This window comes from Lichenostomus cassidix, chromosome 20 (genome assembly GCF_008360975.1).
Source record: "Lichenostomus cassidix isolate B80296 chromosome 20, HeHo_3.0, whole genome shotgun sequence".
Taxonomy (NCBI): Eukaryota; Metazoa; Chordata; class Aves; order Passeriformes; family Meliphagidae; genus Lichenostomus; species Lichenostomus cassidix.
Window position 1 is genome coordinate 4052760 of NC_139500.1, and position 15819 is coordinate 4068578.

The following is a 15819-nucleotide window of genomic DNA, read 5'->3' on the forward strand; positions in this document are numbered from 1 at the left end:
TATCGTGAGAAATATTTCATGAGTATGAGAGTTGGGCTCTCATAAATTTTTATTCCCATGTTAAAGCAAAATTAATTGCTGGACAATGAGCGAAAATAACATTTAGAGGTTGCTGTGGCATGTGTATTTTTGGTACCTTTGCCTTTGTGTAGTTTCACTCAGGTCCTCCCTTCATTCTTTCTCCTCTCATTTCAGTTGTTTTGGAAGTGCCAACAGCATCTTGTTTGATTTAATAAATGTTTTGTCAGTCATAGGCAGATTGTTTGCAGAGCTGCAGCTCTCTTAGGTATGTGTTTATGAAGTACATAAACCTGTTAGTGATGTTTTTTCTTCATATTCTCTTGTGTTTTGTAGTTCTGTAGAGCTGAACAGAAACATTGCACCAGGATAAAGTTGGGCTTGTGGCTGACTCACCTCCCTTCTCATCTCCTGAGCTGCAATTCTCTGTGTTTTCCTTTCTTTGCTCAAGTTTGGCAAAGACAGTGTGATTATGAACTTCACACTTTGTGCTCCAGAGGTAATTTTATGGATCTTCATCCTGCCAGGAATGTGGATTCAGTGCTACCCTGGGCTGAATATTTGGGTTGTCAGAAGTGTTTGAAGGGTGGCAGGATGGTCGTTTCAGCTCATAAAAATGTATGTAAAAACCAATGAAATAAAACACAGGACAGAGGCAAGAAGTGATTCATTAAGGGTGGACAAATTGGCTTTCAAAAGACAAAGTAACTGCTCTCCAGAGGGATAATACAGCAAGTTGCTGAGCAGTCTGGCTTGAATCCAGGAGAGCATTTAATTGTGTGCCTAATTTTAAATATTCAAGTAGTCCTTTAGCTTTACAGGGAAAATCCATGTGTGTAAAGTAAAACAGAATGGAGTCTTCACACAATTAAACTCTTAATCTTGCTCCATTTCCCTGAATTTCGCTGCAGGGCTCCCAAGTCATGATTCCACCTTGCAGTGATCTTGTATTTCATAGCACACACATTCTCAGGAGTGTAGAATCTGCAGGATCAGATCTCAGCTCCTGGCTGGGAGGTCTCAGGATATTCACATACAGCATCGTCAGAAGGAAGTTCACAAACACTAAAATAGCAAAAGTGTGCTCTTGGTTTTGACAAAAAATCCATTCTCTGTCCTTCTCAGGGCAACAGTTCTCAACTTTTCATTGGAGAAAAAGGAGGGCTGCAGGAAAGGGCTCCTCACAGAGGACAAAGGTTCTGCTGCAAGTGAATATATACATTAGCAATTAGCTGCTATATGATGGCTAAGAAAACTCACAGAAAAGTTTGGCATAATAAGATGAGTTCAGGAAAATGTTTCTGAAAGACCTTAAGGCCAGATTCTAATTAGCAAATGACAAAATAGTTCAGAAAATAAGACTACTACTGTAAGGATATTGCTATAGTCAAAGACCACCATCAGCAAAGATGCTTAATTATCCTGCATATGATAATTCCCTTGTGGAGTTATATGATAAGTGTAAAGGGCATTGAAGTCAGAATTACCCTGAGAGTCTTTGGCCTGAAAAGCAGGAGCAGTGAAAGGCAATGTAGCAATGAAAACAGTTTGAAACAAATTGCATCTTTTCAGTAACTCCTTTTTAACCACTCTGTGAACAACACAAGAGAAAAACAACAAAAAAAATTATGGGCTGGAGTCTCCTCTCTTTTACATGAGCTTAATTGTGTTTCATTTGTCCAGATTTTCATTATTGCAAACAAGAATGAATCCAAGCATTGCTGCCTCTTAAGCTGCTCAGCACAGATCCATGCAATTCTTTGGAAAGAACAGGGGCAAAGCAATCTTTGGGTAACATAATACAACCCCTGAACTCTGATCTCAATCAAGGCACTCTGAAAAGAAACAATAATGTCATAACTCCTTGAAAGCTTGCAACACCAAAAAAATAAAACCTCTATCAGAAACCTGCCCACAAACAGTGAGACATAATTCTCCTGACCCCACAGCACTGCTCCTTATGTTGTATACACTAAAGAGAAGAAATGGGGTTTATTTGTACCTACAGTCACCAATTATAGCTGAAGTTGTTGGCTCCCTGTGTGTTGTCATTGACACAGATGGATAAAAACAGATACAGCGTGTAAGGGAATATTATAACTCTGAGCTCTCGTGCTACACCACAGACAGGATTCAAATTCCTTTATACCTCTTAGCTTGAAAACTTCTCAGAGAAATAACCTGACTGATTAGGGTCTGCAAAAACTACGACTTCAAGCCTTTGTATTGCCACTCAGGCTGGGAGACACAGCAGGACATAAGAGATCCCTTGGGGCTCAGGGGTATTTAGAACTGCTCATAAGCTGGACATGCTCATTATGGGAAGTGGACAGGGGGAATGTTGTCCCATGGAAGTGGTCAGTAAGTGACAGTGACCCCGAGTGACAGCTTTCAATTTCGACCCCAAATATCCAAATGGTCCTTCCCTCACAGGTGGTGTTTGGTGGTTTGGATGGGCTGGGAGGGAACAGCACTGAGATGCTGAGCCTTGGTGCCAACAGTGATCCTCATCACCTCCAAACTCATGGGAACTTGTTTTAAATGTGAAAAAAAAGTTCTAAATCAGGTTCTGGAAGCAGCTGGGGAATAGGTTTGGGTTTGAGTGATAAAAGGTTTTTCTAAGAGAAGGTTCTAGCCAATCCAGCTTCTGTTGTGGATCTGTAGAAGTTGTGTGAGTGAGAACTCTGTGTATTGGATCTTTGTTTCTGGGAGGGTTTCCCATGGTAATTACCTTAAGTGAAAAGCTGGGGAAAGCAGAACAGGACTCCCATCAGCAACTGTATGTGCAGTGCCAAAAAATCACACTTCCCAATAGACAAACCTTCAATAAGAGCTACTTTTAACCTTAAAAGAAAGATCACCATGCATCAGAAACCACAGGAGACCTTTCTAATTTTGCACCAGCTTTAAGGTTTTTCTTAGATTTTCTACTCACCACAACTGAAAACTGGTGTTTAATGGCTTTTTGAATCTTGCTAATAAAGTCTTTAAACTATGTAATAATCACCCTAAATATGAGTTAAATTACAACTTGAGCTTTGCAAACACAATGATCCCCATGGGTATGGAGGCAGGTAGTGTTACATGCTTGTGATGCAAACCTTTGATGCGGAGAGAAGTTGTGCCTTTGAATTCCAGGATGTGGGAGATAATTCAAAGGGTGTGGTGCTTTGAGAAGCAATTTTCCTAAGCATATCCTTTCAGTTTAAAAACATTGTCTTTACTTGGTGTCCAGGTGAATATCAGGAGAGTGTGACAGAATGAGTGCAGACAAAATGCTGATGAAATGAGGTAAAATTGTGATAACTTTGAGCAATTCCTCCACACTAAAGTCCTAAAATTTCTATTTTGTGCAAATCTACAGGTCCGTCCACAGATCCAGAGGGGAGACATAGAAATTGCAGATGTGGTGTGAAATAAGAAGCAACAATCAGAGAAAAACTGTGCTTTGGGGAGGACCCAGATGACACCCAACACCTCCTGCCTTGTTTGAAGAGATGAGGTGAGCACTACTGTAATGTTAATCACGAAAATGTATAGCTGAGATCTCTAAAGTGATTGGTTCATAAACAAACCAGAAACTGCATGCCAGCATTTCAATTTAAAAAGCCATTTTTGGGAGATCAGAACCAGTTCTTCATGATTTAGCAATTAGGGGTGAAACAACCCAAAATTCACAAGGCATAGAATTTGCCAGGCACAGTGTGACAAGCTCCATGTTCTCTGCACAGTAAATTCCAGCTCTGGAGTCACAGTCTTGCTCTGGAATGGCCCTTCTAGGTGTCATTCCAAAATTGCCACTCAGACACTGGGAACTGGCTCAGGTGACCCTGCCTGGCTCTCTCTGCTGCCTTTGGCTTCAGCTGGAGCAGAGGTGACCCAGACTGTGCCAAATCAGGCTTTTCTGAAGGGCTGCTTTGCACAGAGCATCCCAACAGCATTTCTCCAGGCAAATCCTCTCTTCATGATGAAAACTTCATTTTCCATACATATTTACATATACTGCTGATGTTTCTCTGAAATTCCAAACACGAGGTAATCTCTGAGATAGGACACAGCTCCTTGATTTATTTCTTTATTCACACTACAGTAGGCAAAACAGAAATATTGGTGCTTCTCACAAGATTTTTTAGCATAACTGAGGGATCTTTGTAGTATTAACTCAGACATTCTGCAGATTCCTCTGCCCTCCCTGTGGTTTTTTGGGATTATAACACATCCATGCCATTGACAGCTGCCTCATTATCTTCAAATGGCAGTCCCTGCACTTATTACCAAAGCAGTCAGGTTAAAAATGAGTATTGAGGCTTAACTATGACTTGGTTGCCATTAATGTTTATCAGGGCTCTTTGCATTTGAACTGACAAAGGGGAGATTGCAGGAGGCAAGAGCTGTGCTGATCCTGCTCAGTGCAGCATAATTGCAGGGTCAGACTTTCCCTGGTTGCTATCAGTTTGTTCATAAAGCTGGAAATGCTTTCAGGAGTGCTGCAGGGAGGCAGCTGACCTGCCAGCCAGGGAGATGGAAAGGCCATCCCAGCCCATGCACTTGGAGAGCACTTAACAAAAATCTGGTTTGTGTGTGCATCAATGTGGGGATATTTGGGCACTGAAAAAAAATCAGTTTCCATGAAGGGTTCCCAGAAAATACCATAAATAATAAGGTTTTGTACATTAAAACTCATATATAGACACCAGCCCTGCAATGATCTGACTTCTCTGGTGCTTTCTCTCACCAATTCTGTCCACAGATAATGCCACACTGTTATTAGAAAAACAAAGGGGGGAAAAGGGAAAAAATCCCCAAGGGCATTTAATGATGAATTCTAAAATCAATTTCTTCCCTGTCCTGTCCTCCCCCCTTCAGACACTGAATTATTTAATGAAAAGATCTGAGGCCTCATGAAACACATCACAAAGGAAGATGTCAGCTGGGGTCTCCATTACCACAGTCTTCTTGTGTGGTGTTTTTTGTCAAAGACAGACTGAAACCCAAACTAGCCATATTATTTGATGGAGTTTAAAGAAACAGAAATATTCAGGGGCAGAGAAAAGAGTGAAAAATAAGCTAACTTGCTTTGGAGTTCCTGTTAGTGCACTTGGGCCTCTCTAATTGTTTCCATTAGAAAAATCAATTATTTCTTGATTATCAGTTATAGTTTATATTGAGTATCCATTTTTAATACATTAGCTACTGCTTTGGCAAATATTTTTCCTTTCTGAAGCCTTTTTCCACACTGAACTGTGATTTTTGGGAGGGTCTCTGCTTTTACACAGAGCAGTAACTTGTGTTTTCCTGTGGCTACACAATCCTTTGGCTGTGCAGCTTTGGGACTGGTATCACTTCAGAGAAACAGTTATTTGAGATTTGCAGAAATATCCACAAACCAAACAGCATTTGCCCCTTCCATTAGATGGAAAGTGGCTGCAGTCACCTTCTGCAGAATTATTGAGCTAAGAGGTCACAAGTAACAAATGCAATAAAACCCCATCTGCTTTAGGACTGTTAGCACATTTTGGAGATAATGATATAATTTTTCAAATATTCCTGGATATTTACTTCAGTAGCACAGTTGAGCATTTGAACTTTAGCAATGTAAAGTATTGGAAATTTCTGTTTGTTTTGGTTGTGTCTATTGTAATTGAGGGAATTATTAATAAACAGAACACTTGTTCTGATAAGTCAGGTTAGGAGAGCCTCTGAAATAAAAAACAGTGCTAAAAGAGTTGCTCTCCACATTACCCAGCTGAGTTTCTAAATGGTAACAAATCCTCTCATCTGTGATGGTGTAACAGCCCTCGGTTACTAGTTTTTCTCACTTAAAGATATCACTGATGTGTTTTAAAATGAAAAACATCATTTGACTTAGGTATTTCCCCCTGTTTTTATTGTGTATTGATATCAGGGTTCTATCAGTAGAAGTCTAGAGATATTAGAGCTCTAGGTAGATCCCATTTTGTGGAAATGAGAAAGATATAAAAATGTTTTTGACTTTTTTGCTAGTGACTGTCCATGAAAGAAGCATTTATGAACAGCAGGCAATGTTCTGTGTAAGTTATTGACTAGTGGCTCACACCTGGGAAGCTGGGACCAGAGATGCACTAGATTTGCTCAGAGGTGGGACAAAGCCACATCCAGTAGTTCTGCAGATGTAAAAAAGACCTAATTTATGGTTTAGGCTCTGTCCCCAGTGCAGCCTCTGCAGTGGGATCTGTGCTGCCATGGCCACTCACACTCACTCTGCTTTTCCTGCCATCTTCCCTGGAGGACAACCTTAAATATTGTGGGGAGTCTGCATAAATAAATACTTCTTTAAGCCCAGAGAAATTAAGGAATAAAAATTCATGAAGTACAGTTATGGTCCAGAGTGAAGTCCATAAGTTTAGTGATAAATTTTGGGGTTTACCAGGGGTAAATTGCTGCCTGAGTTCAGTGCTGCACTGGCTGCACAAACCAAGGTCCTGCAAACATGGGAGGCTGATTTAGCTCAAATCTGCCTCATATATCAGGAACAGAACTGTTAATTGTTCTGACTATAGACTCATTTATAGCCACTTACACAGCATCAAGGACACTGATACTAAATTTACAAGTTTGTTTATCAGGCTGGTGAACAGGAAAACTCTTTCCTTGGAAACTATAGCAGTTTTAAGTGAATTCATTGATATAAAGCTGCTGTGTCAAATCCTCAGCTGTAGACTCCATTTCTGCCTAAGAGAATGAATCTGTGCCAGTTTACAGTGCCTGAGACTTTGGTCCCATGAGTCCATTTTTAGATTCACATTTTGACTGTAATTGTATTTTAAAGTGTAAGACAGAATATTATGTGGCATTTTCTTCTACTCTGTTAAAATGATCCCAGTATAATGGAAACAAGAAAAAAAAAATCCACTTACTTAGGCAGTTTCCAAAATTGCAGTTCTGCAGAAAGGAGGGAAGTGAGTAGTTATATTTAAAAACGTTGGTAAATTGTCAGGCAACGCAGCATGGATGGAAGAAGAAATGGAAGTGGGGATGTCTGCACAGCTTTAGCAATGAATCTGTATTTGTGGGCACTGTGCACACTTGAAGAGCCTCCTGTTTGCACAGCTCTGGCAAAAATGGGGTGGGTTTGGGGAAGTTTTGCTTTACATTACACTCACTTGACTGTACTTAACTGTGCACACAGCAAAACTCTTACTCTTGTATCCAACAGAAAAATGACTTTGAAATATACACAGTCATCTTTCTTGGATATATATGAAGATGAAGATAATGTCAAACATTTTGGTATATTCATTTATGAATAATTCATCCAGCTGCACGTCATTGTTTATTATTATTATTATTATTAATATTATTATTATTACTATTAATTATGTGTGTATAGCTGGAAAAGACAGGAAGGCTGTAACTGCTGTCTCATGAGAGATGCTTAATCTTAAGAATTTGGTTAGACCAAGATGTGTGATATGAGGAAAGGAAGACAGACAGTGATAAATAGATCTGATGACACAAAGGCTTTAATAATGTTGATGGGGAGAAATATCATTTGTTTGAGATGATTGCCTGGGGAGCACAGGCTACTCTGAGTTCCCTTGGCAGGAGCTGAGCTCTTTGCTGCTCTCTGTGAGCTGTGGCTATTCAGAGCAGCAGCTTACATTAGGGCACATCTGGATGCTCAGAGCAGCAGTTTGATCTGCATTAGAGCACATCTGGCTTGGATCTGCAGTGTCCATGTGGCCATGGCAGCTGACTTGGGCAGGAATTTCAGGAAAAGGGCAAGAAGTGCTCCCAGTTCAGATCAGACACCCAGAGGAACCTGCAGGAGCCCAGAGACAACTCTGTTTGAAAACCTGGACTGCAGAATTCCTGATTTCACATTATTTAGCTCTCTGAAAGAAAAAAAAAGTGTGGAAGCAGAAAACAAAGATGCAAAGAAGACCTTCACAGCAATAAAGCACTCTCAGACAACATTTCGCTTTTATATTCCCCTGCAATCCAGAGATGTCACAAACACCTCATTGGAACTACATCAAATGTAAGGCTTGTGATTTACTTCTGGCTTAGCTCAAAGAAAATATTTACGTTTCATGACAGAACTGAGTAAAGTCTTAATAACAATTAATCTCTACAGAGATACTTATAAAGCCTACTTGCTGTGCTCAGACTTTTAGGAAAGCATGTAAGGAAATAAACTGAACTTAGTGCTGTGCAAAGTTATTAATCTTGAATTCTTCATTATGCAGTAAAAATGTCCTATAAGATTTGCCCTTTGGGAATTTTATTTGGCTTTATAATGTGTAAGAATCATTGGAAACTTTAACTAAAAGCAACAAAATATTTCAGTATGGCTTTGTCACTTTTTATCCCCCTTTAGTCCTGTGCTGGAATTAGAATTCCCTGTGTCCAACCCCTTCCAGTGTTATTCCCTCTGCAAGGACAGCCACACTCTCCTTGGACATACAGATGGGGCAAATAGCTGTGCCTGGATTAAATAAGGTTCTGCAGAAGTGAATTTGAGTTCTCATTGATTAGACTTTATGTTATGGTTTTTAGGCTTTTGAACAAAATATTATTTAATGCTATTATAAAGTTATGCAGTTAATATAAAGATGGTTTTGTATTTAAAATTAATTGTGCATTCTAAATTCAGTAATTCAGTGCTCTGGACAATTTATGGCTTTTCTTCACCACCACCCCTCCCCTTTTTCTTCATTACCAGTATTTGATAAACCAAAATTCAGCACAATGCCTTTAATTTTCCCTTTTTATAAGGAAAGTGTAGCTTTGTGTGTAAAAATGTTGCAGCTGCTAAATGGCTGAAAGCTTGCCTCAGTCTATCAACAGGAAAATAATAGTTTTCCTTCCCAACAGCCTAGGTGGTGTTGCCATCTCCAGCTTCATTAAAGCATACCGTGGAAATAATTTTCTAGTGGGAGATACAATGAATGTGTGAGGCATTTTTACAACATGCAGGAGGCTATAAATTTTTAGAGAGCTTTTATTATTATTTCTATGCTGTAAGTCACATTTTTTTGTATCTCATAAAGGTTTGAAAACTGAGAATGCTTTGTAATTACTCAGAAAAAAAAAAATTGAGACTCATTACATCTTAAACTCAGATAACAAAAGCAATGCAGTGTTTGAGAAGGATGTTTACCAGCTCTACTTATTCCAGTGGGTCTGGGCCAAGGACAGACAGTTGTAAAGCTGTAGCAGTGTAAAGCATCCTTTGCTGTTTGAGGGCACACAAACAATAACAGAATTTGTCTGGAAGTGAGGGCTGATGGGATTCAAGGTGAAAATGTCCTCAGTAGGGATGTGTTTTACATAGCAAGACATCCATCTTTTGTTTTGTTCTAAAAGCTCTGCACACACTTCTGCTTTGGCAACGTGGTCACTACCTTTTCCTGGAGAAATATATACATATTTGTGTGGTAGGACAGAGAATGAAATGTGTTTCCTCCTTAGCAAGCATTAATTTCAGTATTATAACATTCTTCCAAAATCAATTTTCTCGCAGATAAAAACACAATAGAATAACTCCTGTGCAAAATATCCAGAGTAAGTGTGAGAGGACAGTCGTGAGGAGCTGCAGGTATTAATGTCTCAGTTCTCTCAGTGGAAAGGCTGCCCAGCTCTGAGGGTTGGCACTGATTCTCCTGCTGATTCTCTGATTCTCCTGCTGGCTGGGGAGAATCAGCCTCTCCCATGGTCCTGGACCAGATTGCTGCATCTGCTTGGGTCTCTTTAGACCATCATGGGGAAGCTGGAGGAGGTTTAGTGCTCTTCTCCTGGAAGAGCTGATCAGCCTGTTGAGGATACTGAACTGAAGAGCCTCATCACTGCAGAGGGGATTGCAGCTGTAGTGTGGGTGAGGAGGAGCCATCACTGTGCAGGGACAATAGGCAGGAGTGTGGCATTTCTGAGAATGTCCTAGAGACTGAAAGGTACTTCTCTGGAATGTCACTCTCCTTGGAACACACTTGTGTGAGTGGCACATCCTGATTTTGTTGTGTCTCTGAGGTGTTTGTTTCCATCTTTGCATGGCTGTCTGAACGTGTTGGCTTTTGTTTGCAAGGTGCTGTTATCTTTTTTTGAAGCTGAGAAGTAGCACTTTAAAAACAAAGTGAAATTGAAGAGCCAGATTGAAGCCTTCCTGATAAACCTGCTTGGAAAACAGGAGACAAACCACTTGTTTGTTAAAAGCAGTTTGTTACATGTGTGACCCCTTATAATCCACCATCTGCAGTAAACATCCTTTCCAAACTCTCATTTCTTTAAAACAGACCTACAATAAGTGTAGCAATATTTCTGAACAAGTTACTGCCTGTCACAGAAGTTCCAAGTCCAGCTGAAGAGGAGGAGACGAAGCTGCCAGGCTTTACACATCAGAATAAGCTGTGGTGAGTACCCCAGGAGCTGATCTGTTCCTCACTTTAGGGATTGGGAACAGCAGGAAGCTCCTTCTCTTCCAAAAATTGCAGCATTGGGCCTTGGAGTGTAGAAAAGTGAAAATGAGCCCAGCCTTAAACATTCTGTTAATGTGTGTTGGTACCAACAAGCCACAGAGAACTCTTTTCACCTTCACATCTGAAGCTTTTTCACATCTGATTTTTTTTCTACTTTACAACCAAAAGAAAGAGAAAAAGGTATTTGTGTTGCAACATGTGAATTCCTGCCAGCCAAGGATGAGACAGTCTGATCACTCAAGGATATTAGTCCAAATGTGAGTGGAGTTTGCTTTATCTGCTGAAGAAAAAAGCAGTGGTTGCATAGGAAAAACAGTAATACTGAGTAAAAAAAAATGAATTAGAGAATATTGCAGTGAATAATCCTTACCAAAACTACACTTTATCTCTTTATGTGATGAAAAAAATCATGTAAATAGTTTTATGCCAGTGAAGTACAGATTTCCCAGGGAATGGGAGAGAACTCCAGGGTCAGCAAGTTTGCATGGTGTGTCCTCAAATGGGATAGGATGTCACTATCCCCATCCAACAGCTCCACATTTCAAATGAACTCTTTGTCATCACTTTAATGGTTGTTATCTTTGTTTATTTACATTGCAGCATGTGGGAAACCATTGCCTTCTCAGAATTGCAGGTATTTTTGCTGTTGAGTGTAGATTGGGAATATTTCAACAATAAATCAGAGAAAGCAAGGCTGGAATGATGGGTTTTTCTAATGGCCCTGCTGAGGAGGTTTTTGGCAATAACAAAGCATCTGCACATATCTGTATTGCTGTCTACTTAGGGCACAAAAAGCTATCATTACCTGTGATGGAACATCAAACAACTATTTCATTAATGGTCCTATTATGAGGAAGCACAGTGACATTAGAATACCAGCATCTTGTTACTATAGATACCTGATTTCTCTGTAACACTGCTGTTTTTATAAACTCACATATATCTGTCTGTGTTCTAGGGATAAAAATATGGATAAATGGGCATGTAGATACAATTCCCTCTCCTTCTGGGAGGAAAATCTTTACTTTTCAAGTTTTTAGCACACTTTAGCTCATCATTATCCAAAGGATACTACACAAGCTGTGTGTGAATGGCTTCAGTGAGATGAAAGTGTTGTAAACCTAAATGCTCATGAGAATAACTTTGTAATTCATCTTAGCTAACAGCCAACATATTTAGTGAAGCCTCTCAGACTTGTCTGCTCTGTTTTACACATTTGCACTGTAATGGTTCCCTGTTGAAAGCAGCGGTTTGAGGGAGATCAGGTTTGGGTGTGATCACTTCAGCTGAGGCACAGAAAATTGTTTTAAATGTGCTGGAAAATGAAAACTACGAGTAATTACCATTCTCTTCCTTAGTTGTGCTCAGACAATGTGTATCCAAAGCATTTCACAAATGATAATTGGTTCTCACAATTTGTGTGGGCTAGAGAAACATGGGAATAATATTTTCCTGACCATGTGGTAAAAAAAAAGTGACAGGGACTGCATAATTTGCTCAAAGGGAGGTGGGGAGGGTCATGCAGTAAATCAGTGGTGAGATGAGATGTTCAGCCCTATTTGTGGGCTTTACTCACTGGATCTTCTGCCTCTGAGAAGAGACCATCACCACTGGGATCAGCCCAGTCACTCCAGTTCTGGGCTGGATTTCCCACAGGGCTTGGTTTGTTTGCTGGTTTATGAATGTTTGTAACATTGTGTTGTGTTTAGAGATAAAAGCACATTGCTCAGCAGCACCATGCTACATATTGATATAAAAAAGTGCTGGCTTCAGTCAGGCAGCTGGATGTGACCTTACTCATTAACTCTCTAACAGGACAAGAGAGGAAAATTTGTCCTCCAGCTAATGAGAAAACCGTAGAGTCCAAATTTTCTCTGATTCAGTACATACATTTCCTGGAACCTTGACTTTCTTGTCTTTGAAGCTTATTTGCTTTGTATTTCTACTGACTTTTTTCCCCTCTCTTTCCCAAAAATTGTTATAAAAATGATGTGGCAACTTCTAATGTGAAATATCGGTGCTGTGCAGCCAATGGCTGCAGTGCGCAGAGATTTACGTTCTCTGCATCTCTCTGACCTTGGAGTCATTTTGTTCTTGTGCTGTCACTGGGAGTCTGTGCTGTGAGACACTGAGCAGCCCTGGCAAGCTCTCTCCACTCCAGTAGAGCCAGTGCTCTGCAGGATTAGCCCTCACTGAATCCTTCTCAGGAAAAATTCTATCAATGAGTGTGTGTGCTAGGTAAGATCTTGGTCAGAAAACTTTGTCTGCTTCTCCAGCTAAGCCAGGGAAAGGAGCAGCTCTGTCACCATGTCAAAGCAGCTAGTTTTCTTTTGCTCACAGTTTGATTGGGATGAGAAATGTGGTAGTTTTGTGATGCAAGCAAAAAGCTTTTAGAGGTACAGCTGTCACTGAGCTCCACTTGAGTAGAGACACTGCTCTGCAGGATTAGCCCTCACTGAATCCTTCTCAGGAAAAATTCTATCAGTAACTGTGCACAAGGTTAGGATCCTGGAAAACTTTTTCTACTTCTCCACCTAAGGCAAGGAAAGGAGCAGCTCTGTCACCATGTCAAAGCAGCTCGTTTTCTTTTGCTCACAGCTTGATTGGGATGAGTTCTGTGGTAGTTTTGTGTTGCAAGCAAAAAGCTTTTAGAGGTACAGCTGTCACTGAGCTCCCTGGGGAGAGCAGTGGGGTGAGTGTTCTGTGTGCCAGTGCAGGACACAACTGCAGGTTTGTTTTTCATTCAGCATGTACATGGCAGAAAGGAATATGGCATTAAATTCAAACCTTTATTCTTGCTAGTTAAAAGGTGTGGCATTAATGCAGCCATAGGTCCTTCCTCTGAATTAAAACCATTTCCTTTCAGAAGAAATGCAAGGCCTCAGAAATTGCATGTAACAGCTACTCTTGATAGCCTATACTTTATCCAAAGTCAGACAGGAAAGGGAAGATGAAATATTCCATCACACTTATATGTACAAATATGCAAATTTTTTTTATTATTAATTATACCTTTGTGTTCTGTATCACAGCTGAAACTTGGGGACCTGAAAAATGAGAAAGACAATATCAATTTGGATGATAGTTAAGATTAAACTCAAGGGGGTTTCTTACTGAGATTTACTTATATTCCTCTCTAAATGCTACCATTTCACACAAAATTGGGCTCTCTTTGGATTAATATATTTGAAAATTAAGTTGATTTATAACCAATTTTCTCCTCATTTAAACAGCAACCTGCAAGTGTTTCTCCAGGGATCAAGCAGGATCAGAGAAATAATGTGTTGTTTGAGTTGTTCAGTGGAGCAGAATTCCTCACAAACCTGTGCATATGGTGCTGGGTGCTTTAGGGATCACACTAATATATTCACCTTGTTGCACATTTTTCTTGTCATCTTGAACTTGTATGTTCTCCTTACTAGGAATTAGAAAAAAAAAAAAGCCCAAACAAAACCAGCAAGATATCACTAATTTGATGGCTGCAGAAATAATATATTCCTTTTTATTCAAGTCTCAGCATTCAAAGTGTATAACATGCTAATGCTGAGAGCATCTGTTGGGTGCCCTGGTCAGCTGCTTAAGGAGACTTGGCAATTCCCCACCTCAAAGTCAGAGGAAACTGGGCAGTTAAATTATCCTCCCTAAAGCTTTGAAATAATTAGAGTATTTTCTCTTCATACAGTCAGTGTTTAAATGCTGCCTGTATTCAGAAACCGTGGCCATATGTCATCTGAGGATGAGACAAATAATAAATGAAAATCCCAAATTGTTCTCTGAGTGGCAGAATCAATGGGATGTGATTTCCTATAGTTCAGTCACCTGAAGCCATTTTGGTCCCTCTGATGTTTTTATCTGTTGATTGCCATCAGCATTAAACCCCTGTGGAAATGCAAGGTCTGTCTGTGCCCTGCAGAGCCTTCCTGTGCTCTCCCTACACATGGACACCTCCCAGGACAGCAGGACATGGTCTGAAGTTGCACCAGGAGAGGTTTAGGTTGAAATTTAGGAAGAATTTATGCACAGAAAGGGTGATTAGGCACTGGAATGTTCTGCCCAGGTAGGTGGCAGAGTCTCCATCCCTGGAGTTGTTCAAGGAAGAGCTGCATGTGGCACTCAGTGCATGGGCTGGTTGGCAAGGTGCTCTTGGGTCATGGGTTGGACTCAAAGATCCCAGAGGTGTTTTCCAACTTAACTGGAAATGAAGTAACTCTTTAATTAAGTAATTAATTACTTTATTCTGAAATTAAGTAACTCTCTGTAATTCTGTGATCTAACTCTGTTTGTGTGTGCATCACCCACAACCTTAGTGTCATCGGAAAACCGCGGCAACGAAAATACAAGACTTAAAAACGCGTCAGTATAATTCCTCAGCCGATCTAATCAGCTCTGGTGCTATTGCTGTGTGTGCTGCAAGGTAATTCCCCAGCCATAACTCTTCCAATATGCTCCTGCGCCGCACCTTTCCCAGGGCTCTGCGGATAATTGCCGCTCCATCCCGCGCGCACCGACGCTTGCTGAGAGCAATCACAGCGGGACCTGCGCTTGCTGCTCGGCTACCTGAGGTGATAATGCATGCCCAAAAAAATGAGTTTAATGAAAATGTTTAGGATATCACATTCAGCATCAGGGATGCTTAGAAAAGCACTTTCCCGCGGAGTGAGGGCAGCGTAAGGCGCTAAGATGTTGTAGGAAAGGTCAACGTGTGGAATTCCTCCCCTAAGTTTCATGAAGAGCAAATTAAAAATAGCTATAAAAAGAAAAGTCGTGAGGAAACAACTCCCTTTTTTGTTGCTTGCTCCAAAGCTGTAAGAAGCTTGTTTTCATTATTGAATATGTTGTCTAATTAATCTAATGAAATGGTATCAAACATAGCAAAATGAGTCCACTGATTTGATAGTATGAATTATCTAAACCTTCTGCAAAATATTTATTTACCCTCCATGTTAAATATTTCCACTGTAATCACAGGAAAGGTTATTTGTGTCTCAAAACTCCCTGAAGGCGCAGGGTGAGGTTTCCCAGGCAATTCCCTAGGCTTATTTCCCTATTTGAAATCTAAAATAAGTAGTCAGGCTTCCAGATATCAGATCTGTGATCGCATGGAAGCATTTTGTGGTAAGATGCATGATTGCATTTAATGTTAATAATACTACACAAAACCTCTCTCTGAAACAAATGGGATTTTATTATCCCACAGTTGATGGGGAATGATCCCATGGAGCCATTAATGAGATGAGTTAAAGGTCTGCAGGTTTCCAACTGTTACATGAAGCAATGGGGAGATCCATGGCCAAGCTCTCTTATGGTGCTTCTGCCAATTTGGGATCAAACTGTGCCTTGAAAAGCC

The 15819-nt window shown here is 40.3% G+C and overlaps 1 long non-coding RNA gene across 1 annotated transcript; it reads left to right on the forward strand.

Moving 5' to 3' along the window:
- The first annotated feature begins 358 nt into the window (after positions 1-358).
- Positions 359-10407, forward strand: LOC146428579 (uncharacterized). The gene is made up of 3 exons (XR_014855944.1): positions 359-517; positions 3383-3520; positions 10290-10407. It is a non-coding gene; the product is annotated as an uncharacterized LOC146428579 (long non-coding RNA).
- Positions 10408-15819: the final 5412 nt, after the last annotated feature.